Source organism: Protopterus annectens, chromosome 1.part1, assembly GCF_019279795.1.
Source record: "Protopterus annectens isolate FY-2018-M chromosome 1.part1, PAN1.0, whole genome shotgun sequence".
In the NCBI taxonomy this organism is placed as follows: domain Eukaryota; kingdom Metazoa; phylum Chordata; order Ceratodontiformes; family Protopteridae; genus Protopterus; species Protopterus annectens.
In genome coordinates, this window is record NC_056726.1 from 379,801,363 (window position 1) to 379,826,066 (window position 24,704).

Sequence of the window (24,704 nt, forward strand, 5' to 3'; positions counted from 1 at the left end):
TTTTTGTTATATTTCTTTCTAGGTCCTTTTGATACATCATCAGTACTGCAAATCAAATTCCAGTCCCTGCATGTAAGTCATATTCCTTGCCGAAAGCTGATTATTTATCCCAAAATTTTGTTAAGCTCAGTAATAGCAATTTTGGTGGAATGTAAATGCAGGCCAGTTTAATTGTCCATTGCCAATCCCCTTTGGTACCACAAGTCTGCCATTATTGTCTTTTTCTCCTTTTCGATCACTGTTGGAGCCCCTCTGTGAATCAAGGTAATTAATCTCTTTTCCCTTTGTCCCTGATATTCTGCAATCCTATTTTTGTCAAATGCACCTGTTCATGTCTTTCCAGATATGTCTCTTACAGCATTACTATTTGTATTCTGCATTTCTTAATGTAATTTAATACTCTTTCCTTTGTGTCTATACCTGTAAGGCTGTTTGCATTCTAGGATAATATGGATGTCATAGCCACTATGATAAAAAGCTATTGTTCCCACCTGTTATACATGGCAGTTTATTTGAGTACGTATTTCCAGGTTGTGTCTTATATGTACACCCTAATATTTGGCAGGCTGATCTTTTATGCATTTGTTTCTTCTCATCTCAACCTATGTGACATTTTTCAAGACTTTTTATTGTAATGACACCTTTAACCAAAAAACTGAATGTGTTAACACTCAAGTGTAAAAGCTTCTTTCCCGTACCTGAGTTAAGTCATTGGCCTTGTTCCATCTTACTGCTAGTTCCTCTAATCAAGTATATTACACTGATCTTTAGCAGAGAGCCAAAATGAATCAAAATTGCCACTACCGAATTCCGCTTTTATTATTATGACTAGCACTCCCCGCTTTCTACTCCAGTTGGAACTGCCCAAAGCTTTCTTTTATCACACCGTGCTTCAGGCAGTTATCAGTTTCTGTATTATACTTCCTTTCCAAGTTTACTACTGCCATATGCAACCACTGTTCTAACCCAATTCAGAAACTTTATTCCTTAATAATATCTAACTTATTCACCTAAATCTCATCCAACGTAATAAAAAGATATCAAAAACAGTATGGCTTTCTGTCCCCCTTCTGGTCATCTCTTTAGTTGGTTTGTTCTAATTTTGTTTCATCAACGTGTTGAGCAGTCCCCTGGCCTCAAACATTCTGCTAGGAAAAGTGCAATGTTTCCTAGTCTACAGATAGGGGATTTTAGGCAATTTTTATTTGTACTAAGATCCTTTCCCAGATGACTCCCAAACATGCTTATCTTTGCAGGGATGTCCTCTTTCACCATTTCATAACCCTTCTCCACTACTGGATAATTACCACAAATGCATACACTTGCCTCTTACAATAGGGAAACCATTCCATCGGTAGGCAGTACAATCCCACAATGCCTGCATTCCCCACAAGTTCTTTCCCCAGGTGATTCACACACACCTCTCCAACCCGAGATGCCCCTTTCACTCTTTTACAGTTCCCATACTCTCAATGGAAAGTGTTACATGTACATGCAGTTGCTTCTAATAAAAAAATGCAAACTGTCTAAACATTTTTTTTCAGTTCAACTACAAATGAAAAATTAAACCAACCATATATAAATCCATCCAGCACAATTTCTTTTTAAGCTATTAGTCCAATGTTCTTGGGAAAAGCAAAATGAAGATTCAGTGTATGAATCTGTTTCTCCATCCACATGCCCTTCATCCTGGGGTGCTATTCCATCATGCTGCCATGGACCCACATTCTCTGCCCTTTGATTTACAGGTTTAACCAACCAGTTCAAAGCCTCATCAGGATTGTTAAAAGTTTCTGTGTAACCATGCAAATAAATCCTAAACACAGCAAGGTATAACATACTGCATCTTATTTTTGTATCTTTACATAGTGTAATTACCTGTGCAAATACACTTCTGTTTCACCTGATCTAATAAGAGAAGTCATGATCCATTAACACTCATCCCCAATCATTAACCTCTGTTTAGGTGCTCATAATCAAGTACGTACCTGTTCTTTTCATCTGGTATGTCAGAAATCTCACAATAATGGGTATTGGAGACAAAGGCTTCTCTCTCAGCAGTCGCCACAACATTCAGTGAGCCCTTTCAGACTGAATCAACTCAAGATCCATCTCTGACCATTCAGTGATTAAATTATGTACTGCTGCTTTACAGTCCTTTTTTTTCCAAACTTTTCTGGCACTCCAACTTACTTTGTTTTTTTTATTTCACTCTATCCCACGTGTCTGCACAGTTGAACTTGAGACAGTCCAGTCTCACTTCAGCTGCCTCCAGATGCACTTTTAACAGTCTCATTTTTTTTCAGTTGATCCTTGGCTTGCACCAGAATGCTCATTTAAGCCCTGCTGCACCTCCTCAGACTTCTTTTCATGTTATAACAGATTTTTCTGCAATGTAATTTTCATCTCTTTGATCTCTCACCATGTTGTTACTAGGGTCTATATCAGATTATTGAACTCTTAAAAGTTTGAACACCATATGGTCGAGACAATATGTTCAGGTTCAAAAATCAAAAAAAAAAAACAAAAAAAAACCCAGAAAAAAACCTACCTGAAAGGTTAAGCCATACTGGAAGATGTTCATCATATTGATCACTCTGCAAAAGCCTTACATACATACATACATACATACATACATACAAATATTTCAAATACGGGCATTAATGCTCTTCTAGGTTGCCAGTATACCAAACACTTGTTCCTGTGATAAGTGTCCAAGCTGTTCTTAAAATGTCTAAACTAGGACTTACTTTAATGTAATTAGGTAGTCTGTTCCATGCATCAGCTACTGTCAGAGAACCAATTAGTACACTTCTTATTCCTATAGAATCTTCTACACAGGTTGTCTGATGATTCTCTAGTTACTAGAGTCTAGTACTTGCTGATAACCCTAAAATTCCCATAGGCAGTTGTCTCTAAATGCCCTGTATACATGAATAAGATTTCCTCTTGGATATCTGTAAGAGACACTGTAAAAGTTCAGATATTTTAGTATTTCATAATAACTTAAATTTTCACATCCATGGATGCCCTTGGTATATTTCCGCTGTACTCTTTCCAGTTTACTCATGCTTGTTTTCTTATAGGGTTTCCATATTGTTATTCCATACTCAAGTTTAGGTCTAATGTAACTAACAAACAATGACTTCATCATTTTTGATTTTAGTCTTTATAAATCTGTTTATACAACCTATAGTTCTATAACTATCATTAACCAATTGGTTGATATGATTAGAAAAACTCATAGCTGAATCTACCCATATACCCAAGCCCTTAAATGAGTCTACAGTTTCAATGACTGTGTGCTGTTTAAAATATTCACCTTTCAATTTATGTCTCCCAAGTCTCACATGCTTAGTTTTTGATGTATTTATCAGCATATTATTCTACTACACAGGTTACATCTTGTCAAGGATATAACAGCCAGCCAGCTTCCAAAGCTACAGGGCATCTTCCACGTGCCAAAACTGTCAGGCAGCTCAAGTTGAGTTGACTAAAAGACAAGCATGGGTGCAAAGCCTTCAGAGCTTTACTGCCACCAAACAGTATGCTCCTGGAAAGCTTTCATGGATCGATGGTTGGCTTGGTGCTGATCCTTCTTAGGGGGGAAAACTTCCATTTTCTAAATGTTGGTATTTTATCATGTTCTTCCTCAGGAAAGTTATTTTAAAGCTAGGACTGTGTGTTTTAATGGACTGCCATGATACTTTGTCGTACTTTTAAATGGGAGCACTTTTTTCCTGTCAGTTTAAAAGTTGTGTAAAGTAACTGAAAACCAGTTTTTCTGTGAGGAAATTGTTTATTTTACTTTTTGGGGACTCGCAAAGTGTTTTAAAGTGACTTTTTGCTATGTTTTCTGTGAAAAAAGTGACTTTTAAAGAGTTGTAGTTTTTACCAGCATTTGCTGCTCGTCTTCCCTGGGAGAGAGATATTATCTTCGGCTTGACCATGGAACAGTCTGCTGGTCCCATGGTCAATCCTTCTTCCAGCCACAAAATAAAAAAAAGTTAAGAAACTAGCCTTTGCCACTATAGCTGGATAGCAATTTGCCTCAGCCACAAGGTGACTCTGCTGCGGCCATTTCTTGTACTTGACACCACTCATCTTTTTCTCCAGGTCCCTCTGGTGTAGCACTTACAGTTACTGTGGACCAGGGGTTAACCATGTCCTGTGTAGCTTTTGGGATCCCTGGAGTGGGCAAGAGGGAGGCATTCATGTTGGTCCTGTGAAATAGAACAAGGAAAACATTCCTGTTGTGTCAGAATGCAGTACCCATCCCTGGGGAAGCTGCTGCTGCAATTAGTAACACAGTTAGCCCCATTTTTGCCTGTCCTAAGAAATAGAAAACTAAGCATATATGTAGTCCTCCTAAATTTTTGGTAAACGGGAGTATTTTTCTGGGTCTGGCTCGGGGTTTAATTAAGGTTGTTGACCCTACTTGTAAAGTAGTTTCTGGTAAAAGAAAGGGGTGCTCAATTTCCTGAAGAGATTCAAGACTCAGCATTTTCTTCTCATGGGGAAAAATCTTCATTAAACAATTTAGTCTCTTCTGTTGCACAGGTCACTATTCATTGTTTACAGTGTGTGTATGATTCTGTTGATGTTTCTTCCAGGGCTATGGCCATTGGTACTGTTTTGAGGATGTTTGCATGGCTTCATTCTTAGAACCTCCCATATGATGTGAAAAAGGTGATTTTAAATTCCTCTTTGTTGAGAGAATTAGGTTTTAGTCCCTATGCTGCAGAGGTGATCAAAAAGTGTGATGCAAGGAGTACATTTATCCAGGGGAATCTGTAAGATTATTCAGCTCTCCTTTTCCAAATTTTCTAAAGGATTTTCTAACTGCTCATCTATTTTTGACAAAAAAGCAGTCTCAACAAAATAGAGGTAAACAGATGTTTAAGAGGAAATGGCAAAGGGGTTCCAAAAAGAAGCCTCGTACCTCCTAAAACCAACGACAGTGCAACACAAAATGACTGACTGTTCAAGAGCCTTGTGACCTCCACCCACTCTGAGACTCTGGGAGGGTGGCCTAATGGTTAAGGTGTTTGCCTTACAAACACAAGGTGCAGGGTTTGAGTCTCACAAGGGATAATTGCCTAGGCTTAAAATGGCTTGCAAGGGCAGTAAGCTTAGTACTAATCTATGAACCTAATCTATGAACCTATGAATCTCCATTTTTCTGTTTGGCAACAGATAGTTTCAGACAAATGGGTTCTGAGGATCATTCATCAAGTTTACAGATGGCAGCAAGGAAATTCCTCCTTTCCAGGGAGTAATTACTGTTTTGTTTCCACTGGTTCTTCATCACATGCTGCCCAAGGAGAGAAAGAACCAGCTCCTCCTTCTCAGGTGAGGAAAGGTTTTTATTCAAGGATGATCTTGGTGGCAAAGATAGAAATTGATTGGAAACCATAGGAGGTTACTCATATGATCATAAGAGGTTACAAGTCTATCGATCCAGAGGTCATTTCAAGCCTAGCAGTTTCATCCCAGTGTAATACTATAGTTACTTTAGTCAATACACAGGATTGTATTTAGTAATGACTACCCATGTCCAGAAGGGTTATGGGCACTCTCTCCAATAAGAATTCACGATGCTTCATCCACTCGTCCAGGTTCCTTTTGAACAGTGTCATAGAAGTGCTCTGCTTTACATAAATTGGGCGCCTATTCCAAAGATGTGGAGGACACGTCTATCCCTCCAGTAAGTCCTGTTAAAATCGCAGGCCATATTTAGGTCCTTGGAATGGGTCACTCTAGTCCCGTTTGATTTACAGATGTGCAGCAGGTTTGTTAGGTTTGGGTTAGAGATTGCTCTGTAAGCCAGGCATAAGTCTCCCCTAAGAAGTCTGTATGATACTGAGTATAATGGCAGGGAATTTAGTTGGTCTGTATAAGGCATGTGCTGGAGTCCCTTGATCTTCTTAGTTAGAAACCTCTGAGGTCTCTCCAGTTTCTGCAGGTGCTTTGTGCGGTACATACTGAAAGAGACGTTATACTGTATTATGGACCTGATTAGTGATGAATATTGAGGGGTTATAACCTCTTTTGCTTTAGAGGCGATGTCTTTGCTAATCAAGTGTGCTACATAGAAAACCTTTCTTACCACAATAGACACATGGTGGTCAAAGTTAAAGTTGTAGTATACTTGTAAATCCCACATCTCTTACCACTACATAGGGACATAGGGTAATGTTATTAATTTGATAGTGTGAAGAGACATTTTTTACCGAAGGGAATGATGATGCATTTCTTTGCATTCAGTTTGAGATAGTGACTAAGACACCAGTCATTCATCTGTGTAAGACCCTCCTGAAGTATACTGACATCATTTGGGGATACAGTACTTGCACTCAGTTTGCATTTGACTGCAAATTTGGTCAGCCACAGCCCCTTAATTTTGGCCTAAACATTTGAGAAGTATATACCAAATGTTAGGGGGCCTGGCATTGACCCTTGTGGCAACCCATTGGTGACAGGCTTGCTGATTGATGTGGAGTCGCACACTTCAATAGGGTGTGACCAGTTTGTGAGCCAGTTGGTAACCCATCCTACAACAAAGGGTTTTACATTCAGTTTGCTAAGTTTATCATTAATGTCAGAGTGTGGGATTGTGTCAAAGGCCTTTGCCAAGTCAAGGTGTGCTGTTTGTACAGATTTCCCTCGTCAGTGGCCTTGGTGACATTTTTGAAGAAATCCACCAAATTTAACAGGCAGGATCTGCCGTTGACAAAGCCAAATTGGGTTAGATCCAGGGTTTGGAGGTCACCTATGTCTTTATTTATGAGGTCCATGATGATACATTCCATGACTTTACAGATGAGGCTGGTCAGACTTATGGGTCTGTAATTCCCTGGGTCTGTTGCTAAGTCATCTTTGTGGAGGGGAATAACTGTTGCTGTTCTCCATTCCGCAGGAACAAAGCCTGTGATTGAACAGGGTACTTGGTGTGTGGGACATCCATGTGCCTCACTATGAAGTTTCCAATGACAAGAAAATGTGGTTATTGAGTGTTACACCTTAAGGGCTTGGTAGATGTGTCCTGGGTGCTGTGCAGTTATAGCAGTCTTTTGTTTTTGGAGGTCTCCGGTGTTTCAGTAAGTTTTTTGAGAGAATCTCCACGTATGTTAATTTATGTGCATGAGTAGTGGTGGTTGAGTTGGCAACATCTTCTGTGTTACAGTTTTGAGTGCAAGAGAGCAGGGATTCAAGATTCTTGGTGTAGATACATCTGTCACACTCTGTACTCGAGTGAGCTATTAGTAGAGAGTTGTTAGTGTACATGAGGCAGTTGATACACTTCCTCAGGAGTCCCAAGTCAACAAGCCTGGCAAGAGAAACAAGGGTAGTCCAACTGTCCATAATGCTAGGTTTGAAGAACTGTTATCACAAAGGTGTTGCTTTCTAGGAGGTGCACTGTAAATGGGTATTTTTGATGGGGTTTTTGTCTGGTGCTTTAATAGGTCACAGCTCATTAGCAGTACTTCTTAGACCAGGGATGTACTGAACATGAGGACTACACTAATGTACTACAGCTATATCTAAGGGAAAATTGTCGAAATTATCTGTCTGACTGTGGCACACAGTTGTGCGGCAGTGCATGGGTTTGCGCAATGCACAACAAGCAGAAACCTGCTCAAAAGCAAGGCTTAAAGACCAGAAGCTAAAAATGTGAAAAACTTAAAAAAACAAATGAGGGTGCTTACTGCAAGCCTTAGACCAATCACCCTTCACCAGACAGGTTCCAGTCGGCACACTTCTCTCACAAGGGTGCAGAAGGGCCCCTTCCAATCAAAGATGGCTTGGAAAATGTACTCAGAATACAACAGCCACTACAAACAGACCCAGATGCAGCTAACCTGTATCTGAACTGTGCTACAGCTACTAGCTACACCAGTTTAGGTGGGGAAATGCTACAAAATGTTTTAAACAGCAGAAAAACAGCAGTGAGACACAAAAAATGTTTTAAACAGCAGAAAAAACAGCAGTGAGACACTAAGATATGTTTTAAATGACAGAAAGCAAGGAGACACAAAAGAATGTTTTAAACAGTAAACAAATCAGTTATTTAAAACACCGCTTGGTGGAAAAACAGAACAAATGGAACAGATGTGTTGCAAACAGTGAAAAGTAGCAACAGTTACTTTGCAAACAGTAAAACTAGCAAAAATGCTTTGCAAACAGTGAAAACAGCAACAGAATATGATTTAACATGCACAGTAAGACAGACAATTGCAGTACAAACAGTGCAGTTTAGTCTGCAGTATTAAATGCAGCATTAAGTAAGCAGAACACGATAAAAAGTGCAGTAAATACTATATTCAAGCAAAAAAAAACAGGCAATGTATGTTTTTTGCAAATCTCAGAAGCCTCTAGTTGTCTGGTATCTCAGCTCAGAATTATGGCTGGTAGCCCACCTCAGTTTAGCTCGGATCTTTCTTTCCTGATAGTGCCCAAATTCAAAATGATGTCACTTCACATCCTGTAGGCTCTTATTCCACTTTCAAGTTTCCTGGTAACATAGACTTAAAAGATGATTATCATTGGATCATCTAGACTTCAAACATTTCTTAAGTTTTTTTTTCTTTGTCTCTGGATCATATTGTCAGTTCTCTGCCTTACCCTTTGAACCATTCCCTGCATCAAGAGTGTTTATAAAGTGTCTAGCTCCAGTTGTAGCTCATTGTATTCCACAGGGTATCCACATTTTTCCATATTTGCACAGATCACTTGTCTTTGCGGAGTCCTTCTTAAAGTGTCAGTAATACCTCTATTGGGTAGGAGATCTCATGCAAAAGCTGGGACTCCAAGAAAACATTCCAAAGTCATGTTTAACTCCTTCACACAGGATTGTGTTCTAGGGGTCTCAATTAGACACCTCAATTCAAAGAGCTTTTCTTCCACAGGAAAAGATAGATCTATATCTAGATCTGTTTCTATGGTTTTCCACTCAAACTTTAGTCACTGTGAGGGAATACCTCTGGATTTTGGGTCTCATGGATTCTGTGATTGTCATGATACCTCTGGCAAGACTCCAAATGAGAAAGATACAGTGGTATCAGAAATCTCTCTGGTCCCAGCATCAACACTCTTTGCCTTTTCAAATCTCAGTGCAGGGGTTGTCAGAAAAGAAATCATTTGGTGGAGACAACGGATATCCTCACCCCAGACACCTTGGACTTTGCTTGGGGAGCAGTTTCAGAAGGAATAAAAGTGCAGGGTGTGTGGGACACCAAGAACAGATGCAAACACATAAGTAACAAAAGAGATGATTACCCTGATCAAGGTACTCAACTCAACCCCAGGACCTCTTCAGGTTGTTACAGACAATACCAGAGTCATGTAGTACATCAACAAGCAGGACGAACCCAGTTGTACCCCCTTTGCAGACTAGACATATTAGCCAGGGATATAGCTTCAGAGTGCAGTCTCACTCTACAGGTGTCATAAATTCCATCAGAAAAAATTGTGTGGCAAACAAGTTGAGCAGGACAAGAGCAGAGTCTCACAACTGGAAATTAGATCGGGGGGGGGGGTCTTCCAAGATTTGATACATCTGTGGGGAGCTCCTCAAATAGACCTCCTTATTTCCTGTCTGAACAAATCACCATCAGGATTCTGTTCCAGGACTCCATGCAAGGTGGCCTGGAAGACAGATGCCTTTTCTTTTCCTTTAACAGGAAAATGCTAAAAGGACATCATACTCAATTATGGGCCTGATTAGTGATGGGGATAGAGGGGTATAACCTCCTTTGCTCTAGAGGCAGTGCCTTTGCTAATCAAGTGTGCTACATACAAAGCCTTACTTACTGCAATAGACACATGGTGGTCAAAATTAAGGTCGGAGTATACTTGTGATCTCAGATCTCTTACCAGTTCGTAGGGACATAGGGTATTGCTGTTAATTTGATAGTGTGAAGGACATTATTTTTAATGAAGGGAATGATGATGCATTTCTTTGCATTCAGTTTGAGACAGTGACTAAGACACCAGTCGTTGGTCTGTGTAAGATTCTCCTGAAGTATACTGACATCATTTGGGGATTCAGTAATTACACTCAGTTTGTATTCGTCTGCAAACTTGGTCAGCCATAGAGCCTTAGTTTTGGCCTGAACTCTTGAGAAGTGTATACCGAACAGTTGGAGACCCAGCACTGACCTTTGTAGCAACTCTCTGGTGATAGGCCTGCTGACTGATGTGGGGTCACCCACTTTAATAGGGTGTGACTGGTGTATGAGCCAGTTGGCAACCTGTCCTACACCAAAGGGTTTTACATTCAGTTTAAGTTTATCGTTAATGTCAGAGTGTGGGATTGTGTCTAAGGTCTTTGCCAAGACAAAGTATGCTGTGAGTACAGATTTGCCCTTGTCAGTTGTCTTGGTCACATTTTTGAAGAAATCCACCAGGTTTAACAGGCCGAATTGGGTCGGATACAGGGTTTGGAGGTCATCTATATCTTTATTTATGAAGTCCGTGGTGATACGTTCCATGGCTTTACAGATGAGGCTGGTACTCAACTCTCTCAGTCATCTTTGGTCCCCAGGACCTCTTCAGGTTGTTGCAGACAATACCAGAGTCATGTTGTACATCAACAAGCAGAAAGACTCAGTTGTACTCCCTTTGCAGACTAGACATATTAGCCTGGGATATAGCTTCAGAGTGCAAGCTCATTCTACAGGCATCATAAACTCCATCAGAAAAAACTTGTGTGTCAAACAAGTTGAGCAAGGCAGACTCTCAAAAATGGAAATTAGATCAGGGGGTCTTCCAAGATTTGATCCATCTGTGGGGAACTCCTCAAACAGACCTCTTTATTTTCTGTCTGAAGAAATCACCTGTCAGGATTCTGTTCCAGGACTCCATGCAAGAATGCCTGGAAGAGAGATGCCTTTCCTTTTCCTTGGAAAGGAATATTCCTATTTGCTTTTTCCATCCTTTCCACTTATGTCCACGGTACTTTTGAAGATTTAGAAGGTATCCCCAAGATCATTGTGACTCTTGCAGCACAGGCAACAGTGGTTTTCCTTCTTTTGAAAGTATCCAGGGGCAATTACGACAAGCTTCCTCACATATCTGGTCTAATCACACAAGAACAGGGGTGTTTGATACATTTTCCCATCAGTCAGCTTTAGTTGACTGCCTGAATTATAAGGTATTAATTCCTTTTAGGCATCTGTTTACTGAGGATGTGCAGCAGGTACTAACAGAGGCAAGAAAGCCTACTACCAGAAAATCATATATTAGCAAATGGAAAAGGTTTTCTAGTTGGTGCCAACAACATAACCAGCACCCATTCAGGGCTAGTTATTCTCTGGTTTTACAATATTTGTATGAATTGCAATCCTATTGCCTTTCTTATTTCTCTATCAATTTATTTTCATTTATTTATTTTACATTTTTTTACTGGGGAGGTCTGACTGTCCGTTTTCAGCAAAGGCCTGGGGAGAAAAGCTCCAGAACAATTGCTAACATACTATACGTAAGATATTTACATGAGAAGCCTCGGTGGTGCAGCGGTAGCGTTGTTGCCTCACAGCAAGAGGTTCTCCTGTTCGATTCTCGGCTGGAGTGCCTTTTGTGTGGAGTCTGCATGTTTTCCCCGTGGTCGAGTGTCATTCGAAAGACATGCGTGAATGGGCATGCCTTCATTGAAGGTTGGGCATCAGGCTGGCAATTCGGCACAATAAAAACCTACTGCCAGTCATTAGCGGACCGGAGTTCCGCTGTGGTGATCCCTAACTGGGAAAAGCCGAAAAGACAAACAACAACATTGTGGTTTATACATACAGTTATAAAATATAGCAGATAATAGCATATGATTGCATAAGATATTTACATAAGCATAGTGGTTTAGACATGCAATTAAAAGTATAGCAGGTAGTAACATGATTGTTGTTCATACAGTATGTTTAGTAGAGATAATTGTGAAGATGGACTGAAGATAAGACAAGAAAGGAAAAACTAAAAAAAAAAAAAAAAATACAACCCAGATAATCTTGAAGATGTAATGAAGATAAGAGAAGAAAGGAAAAATAAAAAAAAATACTAGCCAGTTTGTCAAAGGAGGAGAATATAGACAAGTTCATATGAGGTTTATTGACATTTTAAGGGAAAGCTTATCAACTTAGTCTAGGGGATAGTTAGTGGGTATAGATGGGACAGTAGGGAGTAGGCGGTGGCGAGTTTGTAAGTAATGTGTGATAATATGTAGTACATCTGTGGGAGTTTTAAAGAAGAGGTTGGATAGTGGGTAGGGGAAAGGTGTTAGAATATGTCAGCCAGGTGCTAGGCAGTTGCATTTCCAGCAGTTGTTTAGATCGGAAATAAGCTGTTTTTTGAAGATGGTTTTGTTAGGTTGTACCCTGATTTGTAGTGGTAGAGAGTTCCAAGTCTTGGCAATATTGCTAGAATACAGGGAGTCACCAGAGCTGTAATGGCTTTTGGAGATTGCGATTAGTGCCTTGTTAGTGGATCTGAGTTCTCAGTTGTTGGAGTAGAGGATGATAAGGTCTTGTAAGGCTGGAGTTTTGTCAGGCTGGTACAGTATTTGGTGAGCTAGAAGAAGTTGGTTTAGAGCTAAGGTGTTTGGGAGTTCCAGCCAGGAAAGCTGTTTTAGGGTTTGACAGTAGTGGGTGCAGTAAGAGGAGTTTGTGGTGAATTTTGCTATTTTTTGTAGATGGGTATGAGCTGGGGTAACTTTACTGTTGCTGGTTAGGAAGTTTTTACATCTGTAAAGAGTACCTAGTTTTTTGTTGATTTTAGTTATTGTATGTGCTATGTGTCTGTCACATTTCATATTATTTCAATAATGACCCCCTAGTAATTTGGGTTGTGTGATGGGGAGATAGGGGTATTATCTGATGCAGAAATAGAGAATGGGGGAGTAGGTACTGCTGCTTTGGAAGGATGGAAGAGCATAAGTTGGGTCTTTTTTTAGGATTTAGTGTTAGCTGGGAGTTTGTTAGCCAGGTTCCAGTGGATGTAAAGGCTTGTTGGAGGGTGGGGGCAGAGCAGGTTAAGGTGGAGTCATCAGCATATTGAACCAGGTTTGCTAGATGGGTGGCTTTGTGAAGATTATTCGTAAATGTAGTGAAAAGTAGGGGTCCTAGGACTGATCCTTGGGGTACTCCTAGTTTTACAGGAAGTAGGAAGAAAAGGGATTTTTTCCATTGAACAGCTTATTGGCGTTGGGAGAGATGGTCTTGAAACCATAATAGAGTGAAGATAGTTTTAATTCTGAGAGTGATGTTCGAAGTTTTGTATGAGAGACTGTATCAAATGCCTTTGATAAGTCACGGAAAACTGCAGACACTGGTTGGCCGTTGTTGTGTTGCATATTTACTAGGTTACTAAAATAGATGAGTGCAGTGGTAGTGCTATGGATTGGGTGGAATCCGTGTTGAATTTTGGCAAGAAGATTGTTGGAGAGCAGATGTGTTAGGATTTGGGTGTGGATACATTTTTTCAGTATTTTCGCCAGTGGGGAAAGTATAGCTATAGGGCATTAGTTTGTTAGGTCAGTGGAGGTGCCCCCTTTGTGTACTGGCATAATGTAGGAGATTTTCCAGAGAAGTGGCACCTTTTGTTCTGAGAAGGATCTGTTAATGATTATAGAGACTGGGTAGGAAATGGATTTGGCGGGTATTTGTAGGAATTTGGCAGGTAGTTTGTCTCCTGCTAGGGTGGCGGGTTTAGGTTTGGTTAGGTGTCTATAGATGGTGTAAGTTGGTACAGGTTGAAGGGTGAAGGAGTTGGGTTAAGGTTCATTTATCAGCCATTTCAGCATGTCTGCTCATGGATCCTCCTCTTTCAATGAGCTTTGCACAAGAGTCCTCCAAGTAAACTTATGGCCACTCTTTGTGATCTTAATGTTGTGATAGAAAAGCTAACACTTGCTTCATTTGAACTAATGAACCTGGCTGACTTGAGGTTCATAACATGGAAAACAGTTTAACTGATTTCTCTGACCCCTGCAAGAACAGTATATGAGTTGCAAACTCTTATGTTGAGTCAACCCTATCTCATTTTCCACAGGGCAGGGTTTCTTTGAGAAATAATCCTTCTTTTGTGTCTAACATGGTATCCGGGTTTACATTAAGCCACACTAACCATCTCCTCGTTTTCTTTCCTGAACCTAAACATGAGGGAGAAAGGATACACCATACACTGGGTGTCCACATTCAACTACTATTGTGATAGAACTAAATCATTCAGATCTTTGCATTATTTTTTTTATTTTTTGAAGGGGCAACCTGTGTCAAAACAAACTATTTCCAAATAGTTGTCTAAGGCTATTATCTTTTATAGGATCATAGATGAATTCTAGGCTAACTTTGAAGAGCCATTTAAGCCTAGCCAATAACCCATGATAAGAATCAATCTCTGTAGCTTGTGCCTATGGGGTGAAAATCTTAACCGTTATGCCAAACCCATCCACCAAAATTCATCCACACTGCAGTGTAGTGCCCCATACAATTAATCATTTAGTATTTACATATGATAATATCAGTCTGCTGACTATTACAAGCTTAGGCAATAACTAGAAGTTAGAATTAAACCTGTACCTTGCATCTGAGAGGTTAAAACCTTAACCATTATGCCAACCTCCAACTCCTCTTTGTTGTACTCACCATAAGAAAACTATTCTAGACAGAGTCAAGGCCCACTGTATCAGGGCCATGGCTTCATCTACAGCTGTTTGGAAAGGGTTGGATTCTGGAAGTAGTCTATAAGTTGCTCTATAAGCTGCTACTTGGTCCTCTGTACTGTAGTTGCAGGTCTGGCTTTGCTTGGACTATTCTCCAGGGGCTCCTAAACTCTTCTACTTCCACCTCCCAAATGTAGTAAGCTAGGGTACTGTCTACCCATATCGGTAAGACTACTACAGCAGTTATCAGTATGCTGAACGTAGTACAGGTGTGTAAGTAAACTTACCATAACAGTGAATGCTACCATGATCACTGCTGCAGTAGCTACTCCTTCCCTCCTGCCCCTCCCCTTAGTTTTTGGTGTGTATTTTATACCAAGGTGTGGACATTTATATTTTGTTGTTCCTAGCTGTGTTCTTTCAGGGCTCAGCCTTCCTCTCTCTGGTGGCAGAAAAGCTGTGAAGAGCTTGGTGCCCGGACTTGTCTTTTAGTCAGCATAGCTTGAGCTGCCTGACCATTTGGGCTTGTGGAAGGTGCCCTGAAGGTCTGTAAGCTGGGTGACTGTTATATCCTTGGCAGGATATAACCCATATAGCAAAGGCTACTGCAGCAGTGATTTTTTAAACATCTACTATTATGGTACGATTACTTACAGAACTGTACTTTCCCTACTCTGCCTTATTTTGTTTTTATCACTACAGTCTTGATTTTCTCCTTCTATTGTGGTTAAACTTCCTAAACTTTATGTATTTCTATCACCTTCAAAGGTACCTCATTAATGAAATGGTTTATTTTCCTTCATGTTTAGGTTTACATATTAGTTTCACATAAAAACTTTTCTGTTGTACAAGTCTGATGCATCCCCCCCTGCTCCTACATACAGTCTTCATTACTGTTAGCATGAAAGCTCTTGTGAGGCTCTGACAGAGGTTTACAAACACATACCAGCTAAAACACAGCATTATGTTACTATCTTCTTTGTTACAGCAGGAACAGTGGTCTGTTTGGAATGAGATCTGTGCTTACATTATTTTTATTTACTTATTAACTGGGTAAGTGAAATGGGGTTTGACTATGACTACTTGGAAAAGACCACAAATGAAGCTTTTTTTCTGTCTTGTCAAATTATTACAGATGGAACCTTGTCCTATAAAGTTTTATTTATTTATTTGCTTACATTTGTTTACTGGGATAGTCCAATTGGGCTAGCAGCCCTTTTTCAACAGAGGCCTGGGGGGGGGGGATCCCCCCCCAAAAAAGAAAAGATAATATAAAAGTACAAAAACAGGAAATAGCAATATACAGAATAAACAGTATATATAAATGAAAGGAATTAATATTAATAGCAGAATTAACAAAAATAATTCATTCACAATGTATACAGAGATTAACAAAACCAACAAAACTTTTGTCAGATACATGCTATATGCATCAGCAGTGTAAAAAAAGTGGAAATGAAAGTGGAGAGGGTAAGAAGAGCTTTATTAAAAAGGAACAATTAGTAATGTGAAGAAGGTAGAGAAAAGGTTAAGAGATCTTATAGGAAGACTGAGTAAAGGCAAAGTGAAGACTGAGAAAAGATAAAGTTATCCAGGGGAAATACAGGAGCAAAGCCAGTTAATAGTTAGATGTTCTTTAATAAGGAGTTTGCATTTGGTGGTAGTAGAGGAATTTAAACCTGTCAAGTAGTTTTCCAAATTACACAGTTCATTGTAAGCAGGGGTGCTTCAAACTTTATAAATAAAATGAGGACCATTGTTACTGCTGTTATGAAAAAAAATCTATATTAGATCTACAGAATCTGGGGAAATGCCAAAAAAGTGGTTTATAGAAAGCTGCATTTCCGTTCAGCATCTCCCAAGACTCATTAATTCTCTTTCATTGTATACAAAGGAATTAAATATCCTATTTTAAAAGTTATGAATAACCTTACATTAGTGAGAACATTTTTTATTTACTTTAGTTGACTGGGATAATGTCACTAGGTCTCAGCCTATTTTCAGGGGAGAATTCCAGTGGTATTTTTTACATACTGGGATACTTTTGGCTATTACACTTAGTGAGATTCCCTTAGTCTTTTCTGTAAGCGTCATGGAGTTTTTAACATTCTCTTAAACTATCACCAAGTTAGGCACCTAGGACTTTAGTTTAGCATATGATCTGAAGAATGCACTGAAGGACTGTAGTCCTCAACCCCAACCCTGCATTGCAGTGTCAGCATTGGAAGAAGAAGAATCTAAGCACCTGGTGAGGATTATATCTATTCCGTTTTCATCTTTCTTTATTTGTCAGCATCATAGAATATGTGGACTATAGGATCCTCCTCAAATACCTGCATATCCAATGTGAAATTTCAGCAGTTCTCACCTGCTTTGCCTTTTACTTGGTTGGTTCTCTCAGGGGTTGATTTCAGGTATAAGTACTTCTAATAGTTAACCACATATTTGCATGGTTCTGCAGGCTTTGATTGTGATTGTACTTTTCTTCATAGTGTATTTGTTTCCACTTAAAGAGGCTTTGTTCGAGAGGTCCAAAATATTACTGTTACCTGGATTTGCCACTTGTTCTTGTTCTTTATTCAGATAATAGAAAATAATTTGCTTCTCAAGTTTAGAACGTTGGTGTATTTTTTTCTTTTTTTTTTTTTTTTTGTTATTGGGGTGAATCCAGTAGGTGCAAGTACCCATTTTCAGGTGTGATTCAGAAACCTTGTCTTGTTAATTGAATTGTCCCTCTCCTGTAGCCATTTAAAATGTTGGGACCTGCTAGAACAATTAATAAACATGAAGACTGAATAGCTGAAAAATAGACTTGCATGTACCAAATCTAAGTGGCCATTTCCCAGAATACTCCTTTTTCTCCAAGATGTGTTGTTCTTGAAGTTGGTATATACAAGTTTGGTGGTTGTGGGGGGGGGGGGGGGGTTGGGCTTGCCCTCTGCAAAAAAAAAAAAAAAATTAAAGGCAAAGATTGGTGTTTGGAATTTGCTCTTGTCTTGTTTTTACAAACGTTTCTTCCCCAGCTTGATGGCACTGTGCATTTCCAGTGATGACATTTCAATAAGATGCCGAATTGTCCTGGGTAACATGCAAAATTAGAGGACCTGGTGTCAGATTTTATAAAATTATCATATTTCCATTTTGGGAAAATGTGCAGAGTTATGCACCTGGAACTACATTTTGATCTTGACAGAATAATTTGTGCACTGGTTTCTTCCTGACTTGATTACAACAGTGCTGTGTACATGGAGCTGTTTGCCACTGAACTTGACCACCTGCACCAGCGGCAGACCTCTGCAGTCAAGGTGTTGGCTAGAACATCTCAGTGCAGATGTGGCATCCAAATGTTATGGTAACTGCCCTGGCTCCCAGTTGTGTCTCAGTCATTTTTAAAATCTTGACTCTAATGCTTTGATCACTGCATAATCAAGTTCCTCTCTTCTTTCTTAAAAAAACGGTTTTGTCTGCACAGTTATTTGTCAGCTTCAGTCACTGCTGAGGGCTGTTGGTAATTCCATGGATATGGCTAGAAACAGTTGGTCATTAATATTTTTCTTAATTAGCACCATACTGTTTTAAATTAAATCACATGTCACAGAGTCTTCATTTGGGAGATCTGTACAGGGCTTCCTGTTTAGGAAGGCATACCTTAGTCTGAGGATGAGACATCTAGTCTGGGGGTGAGACTAGGGTTGCCAGCTTTCTTTGTGGCTAAAACCAGATTAAGGTCACGCCCCTCGCATCACCCATAACTCCACCCATTCCCACCCCCTGTCCCATCCATGACCCACCCATTTTGTGACATCCCCATTGCATCAGCTGATGGGAACGCCCTCTTTTTCTGTTCCGGATGCCTGCTTTCAGCCAATTTCTCCCCAGTTGCCATAAATACACACTACTGCTACACAATAGCACAGTGTTGTAATAGAGACACTCAACAGTACATGCCACACTACTGCTCCACAATGGTACAGTATTGGAATAGCAACACCACAATAGCATACAAGACTGTAGCTATAAAAGGACACATGGAGGCAGTACTGATGATTGGCACTGACACTCATGGTGATACGCATTGAATGTGTCATGGACAATTCAAGGGAACTAGGCCATGTGGCCATTTATGCCTTGCCATATATCCACACTTCAACCTTACGACCTCACCTCACTTTTCCAGGGAGAAATATCTCAATCATTCTGGGGATGAATTTATAAATATTCATCTGTTTGTCTCAAAGGAAAATAGTGTACCACATTGCATGAACTGGAGTGAAAGATTCTTGCAGTGAAGGGGTTACCATTGTGTGACAAATTTGTCTCTCCACCAAGAATTGGTTATTTTCTAAAGCAGGCTCAGATCTCTGGTCCTAATGAATTCTGGGCTGTTTAATTTGTAGAGATATTAGTGGTCTTAGACTAAAGGATCCATAATGGCACAAATCCCACATAAAGAGTCTACAGGGCACCAGATACAGGGACAGAGCCTACAGGCTCTTTTGGTAGCTAAGGGAATTTAGGTCTGTGTTATTTTTGTTAGGAATCTCTGTGGTCTCTCCAACTGTCTCTGTCCAGTAGGTTACACCCCAAAGAGTGGAGTGTATTCTACAATGTGCCTGGTCAGTGCACAATAAAGAGAAATATGGACTTCTTTGGATATAAAGGAGATGCCCGTTGTGATCAGCTGTGTCAGAGAGAAGGATTTCCTAACCACTGATGTAGCATGATGATCAAAGAGATGGAATTATTTACTCATTTTCCATGGCCTGTCAGAACATTGTCACTTAGGAGAGGAGTGTTTTCTGTAATATAAACTGGGTTTAGGGATTGTTTACCAAATTTGACAATACTGCACTTTTCAGAATGTAGCTTTAGCTCATTTCCTGTGCACCGGCTATTAACACGTAACTTAAAGTTGTATTTTCTACCCATCAGAAAGGGGTTTGAGGATGATACCCATTTTATAGTCATAGAGGTCACCTGTTACCCACATGCTCTCTGAGGATGCAACTGCCACCTTCACTCTTTGGATTATGTCTCACAACCATTTTGCTATCTTTCTAAGTACATAAGGATCAATTTGGAGCACATTTAGCTTGTTAATTAATGTTAGCATGTGCAATGGCTTGTGTTACTCTCAAAAAGAATGCATGTATGTACATATGTAAGTTATCTTTTATTTATTCATTTGATGTTTGTTATCCAAAGTAAGGGACTGACCCTTTAAGGGCCCACTCAACCACTGCCTCAAAAAGACAGTACAGAAATGATGATGACTTTGAAAAGAAAATGCAACAAAGTACAAACAGTGAAATACTAGCTAGGCTTAAAATGGCTCGCAAGGGCAGTTAGCTTAGTACTAATCTATGAACCTATGTGTTCATGTTTAGTAGAAAATAAGAGAAAAAAAATAAAAAGTTCCAGTTCAGAGGTAAAAAAGTGTGGGAAGCAAAAAAGGAAAGGTGGAGCAGAATGAAGAAGCAGAGCCCTACCTTACATGATGGTTAGAAAATGATAGCAGATGCAGAGGTAATTCAATTAAAACAACAACTAGAGGGACAGGACATGAAGAAGTACAAGAAAGTTCCCAGTGTCCCAAAATGGATCACTGAGGAGTGGCTAAAGAACCGTTTGAAGGCGAAAGTTGTAATCTGACACACCACTGAACAATTTGGATTTTATAGTGGAGATGTCCAATGATCTGGGGGGGAAATTACAAATAGGTGGGAGCCCTGAAGTACATCTTATGCAAATAACACCATGGCAATGTGAAACCAAATAGATTTTGGTTGGCTGGTGTTAAACAAGGTGAGAGAAGGTTATTTGTCTGCAGTTTACTACAGAGTAAGAGAGTATAGTGGTGTTGGGGAAGGGTGCCCCCTGAGATATCATTTTCCCATTACTGTAATGATTACTAGCTGTTGATGACATTTGTTAGGAAAATGCTGTTTAATCATACAGAGGAAGTGTGGGAGAAAGGCATATGTAGAGCTGGATCAACTAGTCCAGAAAGAACTGAAAAGGCAAGCATGTAGGTAAATTAACAACAGGCTATATAACTCTCCCATCTGATTAAGCAGACAAAAAGGGACAAATCCAGGTTGATATTCCCAGAATAATGGGACATGGAGAGAGAAACACTGACTATACAGAGGCACTGAGAAGCATAGAAAAAGACTACAGCAAGTAGATGAGCAAATCATGAGAGAACTAACAACCAACGAGGAAGGAGAGCATCAGAAAACAGAGTGGGTAATCATAGTAATAGGGAATGACAGACTACAAGAGTGCCAGGATTAGAACAAGCAGAAGGGAATACCATTTATACTAAGCAAAAGCAATCAATCTGTAGACAATTGTATACCTAGCCAGTAACCAGACAGTAACACTGTACCTTATGTCTGTGAGTTAAACCATCCAGGATATCAGCAGCCATAGCGATGCTGGCTTCTGCTATGCCTTCCCCGTTTGACGAAGTTAAATAACATCCAAAGTCGAACTGCTGTCTGATGCTCACTTGCATTCTGAAAACGCTACATTCCCCTTCCCTGTTTGAAAAGTTAAATGCTGGCTTCCGGTTCCCGCTCACACTACCGGACGTGAGCTCCATGAGCAGTTCCAAAGACATGCATCTGGAGCATTTTTCCCCGGGCCTCCGCAGAAAACAGGCTCTGTGGAACCTAGTCGGACTTTCCCGGTCAACAAATGTTAAATAAATAAATTAAATAAATAAATTCCGACAGGCTGGTAGCCCTGAGGGACGTGATGTCATCATCGCGCACGTGATGTCATCAGTGTTAGCACCGCAAAATTTAAAAACAAAACCAAAAACCCGGACTTCACATGTCCGGTTTTGGAATGGAATTTGTAACCGGACAATTTGTTAGAAAACCGGACAGTCCAGTCAAAAACCGGACAGCTGGCAACCCTAGGTGAGACATATGTCACTGATATATTTATCTTCTATCATACTGAAGCTGTTTATTCTGTGCTTTTGTACGTTGCTTGGGTTTAAGCACATAAATAAGGTTTTGCTGGCACCATTTTTAGTCATAACTATATATATATATATATATATATATATATATATATATATATATATATATATATATATATATATATACACATACATACATCAGGGCTAAATGCAATATGTATATGAATATTTTTAGTATGACTAATCATCAAGCATGTTTTGAGACGGACAAATCACAGACCCAGAGAGAAAATGCATATTCCACAGAGATAGTGACCAGAAGTCAGGATTAAACCTGAAATCTGCAGTTGTGATGAAGAAAGCTTAACCATGAAAGTAGGTAGTTAACAGTGCTTGTGAAAATGCTTGCTTACAAGTATTATTGTCTGCTGAAAACCTCCATCAGTTGCTAATTGTAGTTTTTATTTATGGATTGCGGATTCAGAATCTTTTATAGGTTCAAAGGTTCGTACTAGGCTATCTGCCCTAAGGCATTTATAAGCCTAGCCAGAGTGTATGTGGCTTACACCACCCCTTAGGATGAGAATACTATGCCCTTTTAGGGTTTAGTTTGCTATGCCTCTGTCTAGTAGTGACACAGAGATGACCCCCGGGGTAAACCTACGATCTCCCATCCACTCGTTGAGATTTCTCTTGAAGAGAGTCAGTGAGGGTCTCTGCCTAACATGGACTGGGATTCTGTTCCAGAGTGTAGGGAGCCTCTGGATTATGAATCTGCCCTCCAGCACGTCCTATTTATTTCTGTGTTGAGGTTTAAGTCACTTGTTCTCGTGGCTCAGATGGATTTGGATTTAATGAGGTGGAGCATGTCCCTTAAGTCAGGATTGGACATGGCCTTGTATGTCAGGCACAGATCACCTCTGAGTAGGTGGTATGCGACTGAATAGAGCTGGAGTTTTTTCAGTCGGGCAGCATATGACATATGTTTAAGACCCTTTATCCTCTTGGTGAGGAACTTTTGGGGTCTTTCCAACTGCTGCAGGTATCTGGTGAGATACATCCCAAATGGGGCATTGTACTCAATCATTGGCCTGATAAGAGAAGAGTACAGGGGCACAATGACCTCTCTTGATCTAGAGAGTCCTCTTGATTTAAAGATGTGTTGTGGCATCATAGTAGCTGCAAAGGTTAGTGTATTAGGATTTAAGTATGTAAAGATAATCAACAGAAGATGTGGCAGTGATGAGCTGTAGGTTTCATTGTCATATTTGGCTAGCTTTATAGGTAACCATAGGAATGTTCAGGGACAGTAGTCTTGACTTTAGTTCAGGGCTGGAAGTGCAGTAAAAATAAAACTCAACTGGCTTGTGCAGACTCCATGATGAAGAGGCGACGTAACATGCTGAGACAGACATACTGTATGAAGCCTACTAAGGAGGGTGGGCTATTCTAGAGTGGGGAGTACTCTAACTGCTTTAACCTGCATGGAACTTAACATAGCCTTAGCAACATTGTGGTTTATCCTTTTTAATCTCACCAGATCCTTACTTACTGGGATAGTCAAAATCATTGAGATAGGAAGTGTCATGGGGAGATGTATATCGGGACAGCAGACCCCATCTCCCCCCAAGTTCTCATTGAAGGCAGGATTCTCTGTAAAACATTCCTGGCTTTTTGTACATTTTGGATATGGCCAAGTCTAGACAAAATGAGTACCGCAAAAGAAGCCCAGCTTAACTGTTTGCCACTGTTGTTTCAGTAAGATGCTCAAATTGGTGGTAATATACAGGAATCTAGTTCAACTTATCCTTGAGACTGTGCCGCCAAACAAGACAATGAGTTTAGCAACCTTCCTTTAAAAGGACTACTGTAGCATCTTTCTATTGTCTGATTACAGGAACTGTGGAAAGGACTGGTTTAGTTAACCATGTTGAGATAAGAACTGATTCTTCAACAGCCATGGAGAGGAACCTTGGCTGTAAAGTGTCTACCACTGATATATTCTTTGTTTATTTTCAGCATGAATATGTTTTTGTAACCATTTAAGGTCTGCTAGGCACTGGATGCATTTTCGGAGGGTGTAATTTCTAAATACTTGGGGTACATGAGTAACTTGCTTAAAGTAACAGTGGGCTAGTGAATGTTGCTTCTGTATATGTGATTTATGGTGCCCGTGAAGTCTCACATTATTTTCTTCTAATATCTGTAGCATCATCTACTGCTTCAAAGGGTCACTGTGGAAATCATTGAGGTGGGGGCAAAGCAGCTGATATTTACACCCTCAACAAAACTGTCACTATTTTCAAATTCAGATAGTGTCATTAGGTAGGGTGTATGGAAATACTGCTAATTTTTTGAGTTTGTACTGTCACATACCTGTGATTACTAAATGTACAGAAAGATAGGCCAGTTTATGGCTTGTAATAAAACAAATGTTTAGCAAAAACTAATTTTGAATCTCTGTAAAAGGACATTTACATCGATGAAAAGACTTTTTCTAGTAGCTTGTTAATTACTAACATTTATTGAGTCATAACAGCATATGAAATGACATTCTACAGTTACCCAGAGAAAAGAAAAATTCCAAGTACTGTCATTGTCTGTGATTGTAAAGCAATACAGAAACAAAGTAGCGGTCATATAATGATGGCACAAACTGCATTGTAGGAAGAAGATGATTCAGATGTAAAACAAATTAGTGGTCATGTAATGGAGACACAAACTGATTGTAGGAAGAAGGTGATTCAGATGTAAAACTATAATTTCAGTATGTTTGCTCCCTTTCGGCAGTCTTGGAGTGTAATAAACTGTAGAATAATATTAACCACTTAGAGTGATGCAAAGATGTTGGTATTTGCATTTATGAGCAAGCTATGATGATTTTTTTTTTGTTTCTGCATGTAGTTTTCTTTTAAGTTAATTCAATATATAGATAGTCAGGTGTCTACAGGGGACATAAAGTTGTATGATAAGATAGGAGATAAAGAGGTATGTTTTAACGGAAGCGTGTTAGTTTTAGGTAGGGTAATACAATAATATTCACTACAGTCAGAAACTGAGATGAGTCTTGAAATCCTTTTTCAGAGTGGCATCATAAATTTGATGTTGTCTAGTATGCAA

At 39.7% G+C, this 24,704-nt stretch overlaps 1 protein-coding gene across 1 annotated transcript in view; it reads left to right on the top strand.

Annotated features, from left to right (window-relative positions):
- The window catches only part of NAGA (alpha-N-acetylgalactosaminidase), a 535,526-nt gene that overhangs the window by 200,352 nt on the left and 310,470 nt on the right, over positions 1–24,704 (top strand). The window lies entirely within an intron of this gene.